Genomic DNA, 12627 nt, shown 5'->3' with positions numbered 1-12627 from the left:
CATCATATTTCTAAAATTAGAAATTGTATAATATATATTAAAAGCTTTGGAGCAATAAAACATAAATTTAAATATTTATGTCAAAATTATAGTTTAAAATATAAACATTTTGTATTAGATGTTCAACATAAATGGAATTCTACTTCTTCTATGTTAGAAAGTTGTATTTCATATAAACAAATTCTTAGTAATTTTTATAATACAAAAATGCCACATGATCCTATACTTGAGGAAGATTGGGAAATGACAATTTGTATAAAAGAGTTTTTCCAATTTTTTTATGATGCAAGTAATGAACTTTCAAGTGTTTATTACTCAATTAGTTGTCTTTTAGTTAATCAATTATTTATAATTAGTGATTTTTTTTTGCAAAATATAGGAAAAATCCATAATTTCAACGTATTATTGAAATAATGGAAAATAAATTAAATATATATATATATATATATTGAAAGAAAATTTCTTCCCTTTTATTGCTTAGTTGTAATATTAGATCCTATGATTAGGAAATATGGTTTAGAAATTTTACTTGAATCATATTGTGAAAATATGAATATTGAAGTTGTAAATAAAATAGAAGAAGTTAAAAAATTATTATTTGAAATGCATAGTTTATATCAATTTCAGGTGGTTGGGCATAAGAAATCTTGCACATGTGCAAGTTCCACTTCTAAAACAACTAGTTCTATTGCTAGTAGTGGAGATAAAATTCGGTCCCTACTACATAAGAAGCATAAATTTACTAGTAGTTCACCAGCAAATTCATTTACTGAACTTAATTTTTATTTACAAACAAGTGTTTTTACTTTAATTGATTCCCACAACAAGGGATGAGATAATTTTAAAACTTTAGCCTGGTGAGAAATACATGAAAAAGACTATTCAATCCTTGTCGCCATGGTACGCGATCTACTAACCCCTTTGGTATTTATAGTTCCATCAGAGTCTTGTTTTAGTGCAAGTACTATGATGTTGACCAACAAGAAAAGCTATATGACTGATGGAAGTCTGGATATGTACATCTGCTTTAAAAATAGGTTAAATGATGAAGATTGATTACAAGACAAATGAGAGTATGGCATTACACATGATGTTTCACCTGAATCAGATGATGACAATCAAGGAGATGATTAAATGAAGATGTAGGTAGAGGTGGAACTTGAAGAAAAATGATGAAGTCAATATTTTTATTCTTTTAAATACTCAATATTTCATTATTTCAATTATTGTAATTTTTTTAATTTTAAAATTATTTTATTTTTTTCAATTTTATTTATATTAGTTCTTATTTTTTCAACAATGTGTTATATTTTTTATATTTTATTCTATTTTCTATATTTCATTCATCCATTTTTCGATTAACCATTGTATTGTTCAAATTCAAGAAATAAAATTCCTATTTTTTCCAATTTGTTGTCCATTTTGTATTTTGTTAAGTATTTAAGTATTTTTTTAATTTCTTTGTTAGATTTTTTATTTTTCTAATTTGTTCCCAAAGCTCAAAGGAATTATTGAATTAAGGAAAGTGAAGTATTTTAGTAATAAAATCAAAACATCAAAAATATAGTTTGGCCTGGTTTGGTCTAGGCCCAAGGCCTAACCCGTATCTCACCTAGCCCTGGCCCGTGGCACGGAATGAGCCCGCACGGGCTCGGTCCATGGGCCAACCTCCCAAAGTATCCCAAGAGAGGGAAGCATGGCCCAGTCTTTTCCGGACTAGCCTATGGGCCACGGGCTGCACGCAGGCCATGCCATACCTAATTTACACCCAAGGTTCAAAGTATCGGAAATGCTATGCGTTTCAGAAAGGCAAATTTAAGAAACGTATAGGGATATGCCTTGGATATGCATGGAAACACATGGAAATGCTATAAATACTCTAATAAATCATAAATAAACATTAGTATCACTAAATATAAGACATAAATGAGCTATTTATGCATAAAAATAACACATTTTAGTGAGTTATATGAAAAAACATATTATAATTAATAAACGGGAAGTTGGGAATAGAAACATACTATCTAATTATGGACATAATAGATCAAGTAATTATTTTGCATGTTTTATTCTAATTTTCTAAAAACTAAATAATTATTTATTTTTATTAAAATAATTATTTTGCATGTTTTATTCTAAAAATTAAATTAAAATTAAGAAAAGTAAATATGTAAGAAAAATTTGAATGGATTTATAGACAAAATAAATGAAATAATTATTTTACATATTTTATTCTAAATATAAAAAAAAAAATAAATATCAATGTTGTAAAACACAGAGGCATTCCACTACCTAGAGAAGTGAAGCATAGATCAGAATGCAAGAAGCGTACCTTAAATCTATTTGAGTAAAATTATAATGAAATATAGTTATTGGTTCTTATTATTCATATATAATCTAAAATCCATTTGAGTACTATTATAAAAAAGTATTCTAACTGCTATGTAGTTATTAATATTAGTTGCACCTTTCTTTCAATAGTTCATGTTTCACAAAGCATACTTTCACAAATAGGTGTACACATCATAATATTCAACCAATTATATTTTTTGCTGCAAGGTGCAATGGATGCATCATAGGTGTTGCCTAAAAACAACTAAAATTGGTGAAAGTTAGCAAGACTAATAAAAAATTAATAAAATTTACTTTTTGATAAAATTAATAAAAAAAAAGTATAAACTCAGTAAAATCCGCCTCAGAAATTTTAGTTCCACAACACACATACAATAATTTTTATAATTATTTATAAAACTTAAATACATTTAACTTCCACTAAAATATCAAAACTAATAAAAATAATAAATCAAATAGTTTAAATTTGATTTTTATTCATTGAAGGTCCATTTAAAAAATAATTAAATATTTAAGTTTAGAAATTATTTAATTGAAAATATCACAATGCTGTTACTTTAATTTTGTTTAATAAAGTAGGCACATAAGGTCTCAACTTGACCCGGCACACCTTAACAGTTGTACATTTACTCGTAATCTGATCTGTTCATGGCTGGTCGTGGGCTTAATTTTGGCTAAAATTCTAATGGGCTTGTCCCAATGCCAATTATTTTTGGTAGGTTCTGTAATAATTCATTTTCGACCGCATGTAAGAGACTCTTAAATGGAGAAGTTTCAGATGAAGCTTCTCGTGTTTTGAGCCTTTATATTCTTCGTTCGTGTAATGAACAGTATCCATTTCAATGTAAATCCCCGATTCACCCAACCCTCTCGTTTTTCGGTAGAAGTAGAATCTTCGAAAGGTATGCTCGTTGTTAGCACCTGATTTTTATTCGGTTCACTCTCTAACCCATTTTCATGCTTTAGATACTAATCAAGTTTCACCACTTTTTCTAGAATATGTTAAAATCCTAAGAAACTAAATTCTATCATTACACTACCTTTCGACGGTATTGATTGCACTCCATCATCGCACCGGATCAAACTCCATCATATAAAACAAAACCCTTAAACACTCAATTCATCTTTAAATTCCTTAATTTTTCCGTTCATCTATCAAAGATTACATTTTGACAAATCTAACACTATAACATTCCTTAAACCTAAACCCAAATATGTTTACTTTGAGAAGCTTGACTTTTAATCAAATAAACCCAATGGTTACTTATCGATGATTGAATATTTCTCATTAATTTTTGTTCATTTCCAAATGAGCCTAGTAAAAAACTGCAAACTGCAAATCCTTTTGGTAATATCATATGTTGATCCGTCACCATGATTTTGATTGGGTAAAAAACACATCTATGTTTAATCACATTCATCATCTTGCTGAATCTCTATATGCTAAACATGAAGGACTAGAACGTTAAAAAACATAGAACTAGCTAGAGTGTCACGGTGCCGGCATGGGTTTTTCTTTGGCTATTTTGTTCTACTTAGAAACCCAAAACATCTTTGCATCAACTACTAGAATCAGTGGTTGAATCAGAAAGCCACTCAACCTAGCTAGTCAATGGTACAATAACAAAAGTAGTGATTGTAGTGTTTATATTTTAATTATAATTTCATGTTTCAAGTAATTAGCTAGTGTGAATAACCTGAAAGGAAAAAGGTTATTATTCTCAACCAAATATCAGAACAAAAGCAAACCCCACAATATTTGACATTTATAGGGATAATATATTATTATTCAAATATAAGCAAGAAAGAAAAAGAAAAAGAAGGGAAAACAACTCTGCCAAACATACATAGCATACTTGCATCAGCAATACGTGTAACCTCCAACATAGCAAGAATGCAACAGCGATGAAGCAGGAGGATCATCAGTAGAGAGCATGGTTGACCTGGAGGGGGAACCTGCTTCAGATGATGATATTTCAGGAATAGATGCGTCTGGTGGCAAGGCAAAAGTAGGTACAGACATGTTGAATGGGATTACAGGCAATTGAGCTTCGAATCTAAGAACATGCATCACTTCCCTCATAGAAGGTCGACGATTGTAGTCGGGGAGAACACACCAGAGCCCGACAACCATCAAGTGCTCCACCTGCTTTTCATCAAAATCTTCTGTACTCGTGAGCCTCGGGTCTATTGCTTCACGAAGCATTCCTTTTCCATAGAGCTCCCGCACCCAATCTACCAATATTACTTTACCTTGTCCAGCAGATGGTTCAACAGGCCTTCTCCCACATGCAATTTCCAAGGCAACAACTCCGAAGCTATAAACATCAGATTCTTTGCTAGCTTTCCCATTAACTACGTATTCAGGAGCCATGTAACCCATCGTACCGGCTAACACCTCTGTTGTCTCCGCCCGTTGCTCATGCTCTACAAGCTTGGCCAACCCAAAATCTCCTAATTTAGTTTTGAAGCTAGAATCCAACATAACGTTACTGGATTTAATATCTCTATGCAGGACGCATTGCTCCCACTCTTCATGAAGATAGAGCAGAGCGGAGGCCAAGCCAAGAGCAATATTGTACCTGACCTTCCATGTCAACAAGGTTTTATCTTTGAAGAGATGAGAATCAAGGCTACCATTGGGCATGAACTCATACACCAGGAGGAGTTCTCTCCGTTTGTGGCACCAACCAACAAGTTTCACCAAATGCCTGTGCCTTAGCTGACTGATGATCTTTACCTCTGCCTTGTATTCTCTTATCCCTTGCTTAGATCCTTCAGAAATTCTTTTGACAGCGATATCCAACTTACGATCACTCAAGAAACCCCTATAAACTCCTCCAAATCCTCCCTCTCCAAGCTTCATTTCCGCATTGAAATTATTTGTTGCACGAACCAATTCGCCATATGAGAACTTCTTGGGTCCCGTTTCCCTTTCAAAATCTTCGTCCATTGAGGCATGGGGCGACCTAATCCTTTTCTTTTTCAGGACTAGCAATATCATAACCAAACAACCAATCAAGGCACTTGTACCAACAACCAACCCCACCACCAAACCCTTGTTTGGCCTTGAATTGTTGCTAATCACCAAGCTTGAAGAATTTCTATACTCCGTGCTTGAAGAATTTCTCAACTCCAAGCTTGAACTGAAATTCCAGGAGAGAATACTATGTAATTCGTAACTCCATCCAGTTGAAGCAGAGAAGCCAATATTAACCCATTCCGGCAATTTATTTCTCAAATCTACACTATAGGAGAGGCTAAGGGTCTCACTTCCCTTCGCTCCGTCAACATATATCAGGAAAACACTCAAGTTTTTTGTGCTAGAATTATAACTGACCTGGGCATCGCCTTTCACCTCGTTTGTACGATTATAAATATCCCATTGAACTTCTTTAACAGATATGATTGCATTAACGTCAATACCTACATGACGATACTTTGGGTCTTTTCCATCATTTGAGTATGTATCAAACTCTACTGCAACAGCTTGATTCTCACCTTCATTGGTAGCAGTGTTATTGTCAAAAAGACCAAGGAATTGACCTGTCGAAGAAGCAATGTCAATAGTACCAGGAGTTGGAAGAGGAGGGAGGGAGGAATTGGGAGCAAGGAAGAAGGTGAACCCGTCGCCCGGCACAAATTTAGAACCGTTGTCAAAGGAAAGGGAAAAGGAGAAATGGGTGATGAAGTCTGTGAGGTTGTTGGTGGCATTGTCCCAGAGTTGAATGGGTTTTTTATATATGACTCGACCGGTACTGAAAGTAAAAGATGTCTCAGATTCTCCTTTGTTGAGTACAAGTGTATCCGAAGGGGAGCGGTAGGCATGTCCCTGAAATTCTAGTTCGTCTGCCATATCCGCGGGAAACTTAGGGTAGTTGAAGGATATTGATGTTGCATAGACGATAAAGAATGAGAAGAATAAGAAAATATGGAACAGAATAAGAACTAAGTTTGAAGTTTGGAGATGGGAGTTTGATGGGTGGAAGAGAGCCATATAGTTGGAACTTGGGAATAGCCAAACTGGATGTAATGGAATTACCGGTGTTAGCTGTGGATCTGAATTGAGTGAATCCTAAATATAAGACTTGATGAGAAAGAATTAAATAAGAATAAATGTAATATTTTAAATTAAATTTTGTGCCCTACAATTAGAGAGAGACAAATTTATAAGAACAGAATTTAATGAATGTTAATGGAAGTCAATGCCTTGAATATAAGACTTAATGAAAATAATTTGAATGAAAAAAAAATTGATCAAATTATATTTTTTCCTTACAATTAGAGAACAAATAAATACAAAACTAATATATTTCAGTCAAAAGACAGTTTCAAACTATCATTAAAACTTTTAAAATATACCAACACCAACCCACCCAATTGCCACCCCCAAATTAGGCTCTAAATGGATCTGATCCAGTTCAGTTAAACATATATTTACATATATATAATATTATTGTTTAGTGTTAAAATTCTTTAGTATTATATTGGATTTGTGATTTAGATCAACTTATTTTTTCCTTTTATAGTATATTTCTTGTTTTATTTTTAATTATACAAATCAATGATGATTTTATATAAATTTAAACATATTTTACTTGAATTGGATATTTGGATGTGAATCGGATACCTAATTATATAAACGAATTTCATTTTATCAAAATGGTTACTCTTTTTCTAAAGCTTTTTTGACATGGCATCTTGCCCAGCTGTCTATTACATTAAATGCTAAAATGGTTTAATTCTCCCAATTTCTATTATTATTTTTCCGTGTAAATGGTCATAAGATACAAATATGATATGCCCGGGCTGATCGGTCATTCTCTGGGAGAAAAACGGTTCAGACCAGAATCCACAAAATACTACTAGGGTAGATGCCAGGTCGGAATTGAAACTATGAAACTGCTTAACTAACCCAGTTGCTAGTATTGAAACTGAAACTGCGAAAAGAAAGAGCGTCGGAATGAGCCATCGGATTAAATTTAACGGTCAACAGGCCGTCGAAACTACCTATGTAGCGACCTTAAGACCAGTAACATCTATCAATTCATACTTTTCTGTTAATTATTTATTTTAAAAATTCAATAATCAACAAAACCATTGATAGCGTGGTTTCAAATGTGGACAGACCACGCATAGACCATGTCCTATGGTACATACATGGTGTCAGCCTATCTAGTGAGGGATGGTCTCTCATAAAACACCATTAAACTACTCCAGCTATTTTGGGACTTCGAGGCTTACAAATTATATTGTATGTTTTTCTTGTGATAGAATTGTGTAGTCTATTGTATGCATATCTTGTTTGTAGAGGTGTAAATCAGGTTGGACCAATTTTGTATTAGCCTAGTCCGGTCTAGTCCGATGGTTTAGGGGATGTGTCATGGCCCAACACGAATGAATGGGCTGATGGGTTGTGTCGGGCTTGGGATTTTAGGTTGGCAGGTTCAGTCGATATGGCATGCATTGTCGTGCTGTGCCGCCTGTGGCCCGTGTGCTAGTACGACCCGACCCACAAGTCCGTAATGGGCTGTGCTTGGCCCATCCAAAAAACTAGCTATTAGAAACCCCCCCAACAGCTAGTTTCAACTTTTTTTTGGGGGGGTGGGGTTACAAAAATACCCTCCAACAGCTATAAACAATTATATAATATATATATTTTGGCTTTGGGGGAGATAAAATAACAATAATGCCCCCCAACAACTATATAACCACTAGTTTAGGGGGTATTTAAGTAAAGTGATAAATCACTTTATAATGACCAAAATACCTCTCCCAATAACTAAAAAATAGCTAGTTTCTAGGGTACTTTGGGGAATTAAATTATTTCCAATTCCTATAAATAACATTATCCTCCACCATTCTCATCATATCAATTCTCATACTCTCTTAGTCTCTTAGTCTCATAAATCATACTTTCACATATACTCTTATACTCTTTATTCTCAAATTCTCAACTTGATTCAAGTTTCAACAAGAAGCCTTGTTCGGGTATCTCAATTTAACAATTTGGGAGACTTGGAGGGTTTAAGAAAAGTGAAATATTTTAGTAAAAAAAATCAAAATGTCAAAAAATAAAAAAATTAATTTGGCCCGATTCGGTCTAGGCCCAAGGCCTAGCCTATATCGCGCCCAGCCCAAGCTCGTGGCACAGAATGTGCCCGCAAGGGCTCAGGCCATGGGCCGATCCACCAAAGTGTCACATGGGAGGGAAAAATGGCCCGACCCGACCCAATCCGACTTATGGTCTGGGCCTGGGTTTAACTTTGACTAAAATTTTAATGGGCTTGTCCCAATGCCAAACCCAAACCCAAACCCCAGCTCATAAACAGGTCCACTCGTAACTTTTTTTTTGATAATTAAAAATATATCTATTAAGTCACAGAAAAGTAAATAAAAGCCCACTCGTAATTGAACAGGTCCATTGTATGCATCTTATTTATAGCGATCCCCACATGTAGAAAGAGAGAGGGAGATTCGTTGACATGACTTGACAATAAACGATACCTTGGTGCGTGCTTGTCACGAGGGTACTCGTTGGGGCCCGTGCAGCATTTGAAATGGGTGAGTAAGCCTACGCAACAAAGCAAACACACACAAAAAGGCAACAAAATGGCACACGAATTAGCAAAAGGCTATTTGTATTGCATTAAACAATGGTAAGCACAAACACACAGTACAGTGTCGAGGGGATCTCGTGCTTAACCTTTACACGCTTATGAGCTCACTCGACTACCTACCTCCCCTCAAAGAGTACGTTAAGCTTTTGGGGGAGTGACAATAGGAAATATCAAAAGGACGAAAAATCGTACTAAGTAATTACAATAACGCCATTGGCGGTCCCCCTTACAAAATACATGCAAAGCCCACCCATGACACACATGTTGACACCATGAAGGCACGCGGTTGGCACTCTGATGGCTCATTGTAGGTGCTTGATGGCGCGGCGAAGGAGTCACCTGTGACATTCTCCCCCACTCAATTCGATCTACATCCTCGGAGATCGGCTCGGCTGGTCCCTTAGAGTCACTGTTGCGGAAGGAAGGTTCTTCTGCTGCTCCCCGAACCGGCTGCCGTCCAAGGCCGAGGTGTATATTTTGGTGGCATGGTTGGGTTGGCTCATTCTGTTGGGGTTTCCTATGGCTAAGTCCTTTCCTGGCAGCCTCAAGGTATGTTAGTGGCTGGTTCAGTTTGGCTAAGGGGTAGGTTTGGGCTAGGTAAGGATCAAAATGGTGTTTTGGATTATTAAGGTGTGGGTTCTCATGCATTTTTCCCCAAGGGTAACTCACAGGGCTACTACGGGAAATAGCCTTAGGGATGATGTGAATGTGGTCCCTAGATGGCTTGGGTGGCACTCGCTCTCCCCGGTGGTTGTGGTAGTAGATGTGGGCAAGGTTTGACACGGCCTTGGGTCTTCTTCTATTGGACCCACCAATTGCATGCGCTTGCGGTTTCTGCTGCAAAGTTGACTTCTGCTGATGTGGTTGGTGTTGAAGCTAATGCTGATGCTAATGTTGACTTGGGCGCTGGCATTGGCGTTGGCGTTGGAAATGGAACTGTCTTGGGGGTGACTTCTTCCTGGTGACGACTTCCCAACCAGTTCCAGTGTCGTTGTGAGGTACTTGACAGGGGTTCTTCCTTGTTGACACAACGCTGTCTTCATGGTTGCTGGTTTCTTGGTACAACTGCAAGGCTGAAAGCTTTCCAAGTATCTGCAAGGCTGATGAGACAGGAACCATGCAAGGGGAGTGTTCGTCCATAATAAGCAAACTGTTGATGTGTGGCATAAGTGCTGCTTCCGCCTGCGTGAGGAACTCCACTCCAAGAACAACCCGAAAATCATCCAAGGGAACCATAGATAGATTGATGGGTCCTTTCCATGGTCCAACTCGGAGTTCTACTCCACGGGCCGTGCCCTCTACTGCTTTGGCCCTGGAGTTGACAGCCTTGACCCACCCAGTTTGTTTGGTGGTGGTCAAGCCGAGTCGCTTTGCCTCCGCAAGCGAAATGAAGTTGTGGGTGGCCCTAGTGTCCACCAAAGCTTGGGTTGGCCTCCCGCCAAGGGTAATGCCTACATAATTCAGCCCCTTGTGGGCTTTGGTGGGCCGCTTGGATGTGGCCTCTTTCTTGACCATGGCGTTGATGAGTTGGAGGGCGCCTACTCTTGGCGTCGCTATGGGTTTCTCCTCATCGCTCTCTTCACTATCGCTAAGTTTGGTGATGAGGGTAGTTATTTTCTTTCGGGTTGGACAGTCACTCGTCCAATGCTTCCCGTTGCAAAGGTAACAAGGCGCAGGAGGAGGTCTCCTAGTGGATTGGTGGCCCTGATAGCTTGGGCCTCCTTGTGGCTTCTTCCCGTGTTGGTATTTGTAGGGCTTGTCCGCGAGCACTGGCTTCTCCTTTGTAGAGGTTGATTGTTGATCTCCCCCACTCAAACTCATGGTACGTGGGCTGGATGGTTTTTGCACATCTTCCTTAGGTGTTCTCAAATCAACAAGCTGCTCAGCTATGGCCATGGCGGTGGCGAGGTCCTCAACCCCGCGTCGCTGGAGTTCGAGCTCGGCCCATGGCTTGAGACCGTCCATAAAATTGAACAGAAGATCCTTGTCTGACATGTCAGTGATCTCTAGCGTCAAGGCCGAAAACTCCTTGACATAGTCATGTAGTGATTCTTGATGTCTGAGATTCTTCATTCTTTGGTGCGCCAGGTACTCTACATTTTCTGGGTAGAACTGCCGCTTGATCTCACGCTTGAATCCAGCCCAGGTGTCGATGGTGTGGGTTCCACGTTCAATGTCTTGGCAACACCTACGCCACCATAACATTGCGATATCACTCAAATACATAGCAGTTGTACGTACCTGAGTTTGGTTGTCAATGATGTCAGTGGCGGAGAAATATTGCTCCAATTGCCACAAGAAGTTGTCAAGCTCCCTAGCATACCGAGCACCCGAGCAAGGTGTTGGCTCTCGAATCTTGATGTTCATGGAAGCTAGGGTGGAGGGAGCGTTAGGTGCATTGGCCACTGCCCTCTTTAGGAGAGTTATCTCATCTCTCATCTCATCCAATTGCGCTTAAAATCTGTCTAGTAAGCCCTGTAGGCTGCTTTGGGAAGGCCCAGCTCCCGAATTCTGTATGGTGGTGTGCATGTCTCTGAATGCGCCATTGAAACGTCCTTCTAGTTCCACCACTGCATTCTCAACCGTCTCTAGGTTGAGGTGGAGTTCATCAACTCAATCTCGGGTTTCCCCCACTGTCACCTCACAATATAGGAGGCACATGTCCACGGTAGCTAGTTGGTCGACTGATTTGTCGTGCTTGCTAGCTTTAGTTGTACGCCCCTTTGGGGCTTGTGTCTTAGTAGGTTCGTCAAGTGGAGCTTCATCAGTGTCATGGGCTTGAAGCCGCCCATGTGGTGTGTCATCGGCAATGCCACGGTTGCTCTTCATTGTGTTGATGTAGGGACGAAGACAAGGTCCAGAGTGTGTGTAGGAGCTCCTGATCTGATACCAACTGTCACGGGGGTACTCGTTGGGGCCTCGTGCGGCACTCGAAATGGGCGAGTAAGCCTACGCAACAAAGCAAACACACACAGAAAGGCAATAAGATGGCACACGAATTAGCAAAAGGCTATTTGTATTGCATTAATCAATGATAAGCACAAACACACAGTACAGTGTCGAGGGGATCTCATGCTTAACCTTTACACGCTTATGAGTTCACTCGACTACCTACCTCCTCTCAAAGAGTATGTTAAGCTTTTGGGGGAGTGACAATAGGAAACATCAAAATGATGGAAAATCGTACTAAGTAATTACAATAACACCATTGGCGGTCCCCCTTACAAAATACATACAAAGCCCACCCATGACACACATGTTGACAACATGAAGGCATGCGGTTGGTACTCTGATGGCTCATTGTAGGTGCTTGATGGCACGACGAAGGAGTCACCTATAACATGGTGGTGCCCACCCTTCTCGCTTGTCGATAAAAGATTTGAACAACCATGAAATGGTACAAATAAAAGTACGAAAACATCCGATGCAGAATTCTGAATTCCAACCCCCCCTACTATTAGCCTTTTCTCATGCTATTAGTCATTCTCCCAATTAATTTTACTGCATGTAAGAAACCCATGCAGGATATGATTATGATTAGAGGTATTTGTCTTTGCTGAGAGAAATCTCCATCAAGCTTCAAATATCGAAAAAATGAAATAAAGAAACAAAAGAAAAAAAAAAAAAACTTCAATTGGTCGTGGATGAAATTAAT

At 38.3% G+C, this 12627-nt stretch overlaps 1 pseudogene; it reads right to left on the bottom strand.

The window, feature by feature from the left end:
* Nucleotides 1–4157: 4157 nt before the first annotated feature.
* Nucleotides 4158–6349, bottom strand: LOC148852394 (L-type lectin-domain containing receptor kinase IX.1 pseudogene; annotated as a pseudogene).
* Between the last annotated feature and the right edge of the window lie 6278 nt (nucleotides 6350–12627).

Source organism: Nelumbo lutea, chromosome 5 (assembly GCF_056320005.1).
Source record: "Nelumbo lutea isolate HS-2025 chromosome 5, American lotus-T2T, whole genome shotgun sequence".
NCBI classification, from domain to species: Eukaryota; Viridiplantae; Streptophyta; class Magnoliopsida; order Proteales; family Nelumbonaceae; genus Nelumbo; species Nelumbo lutea.
Note: the sequence above shows the minus strand (reverse complement) of the source record. Positions and strands in the feature narration are given on the sequence as shown.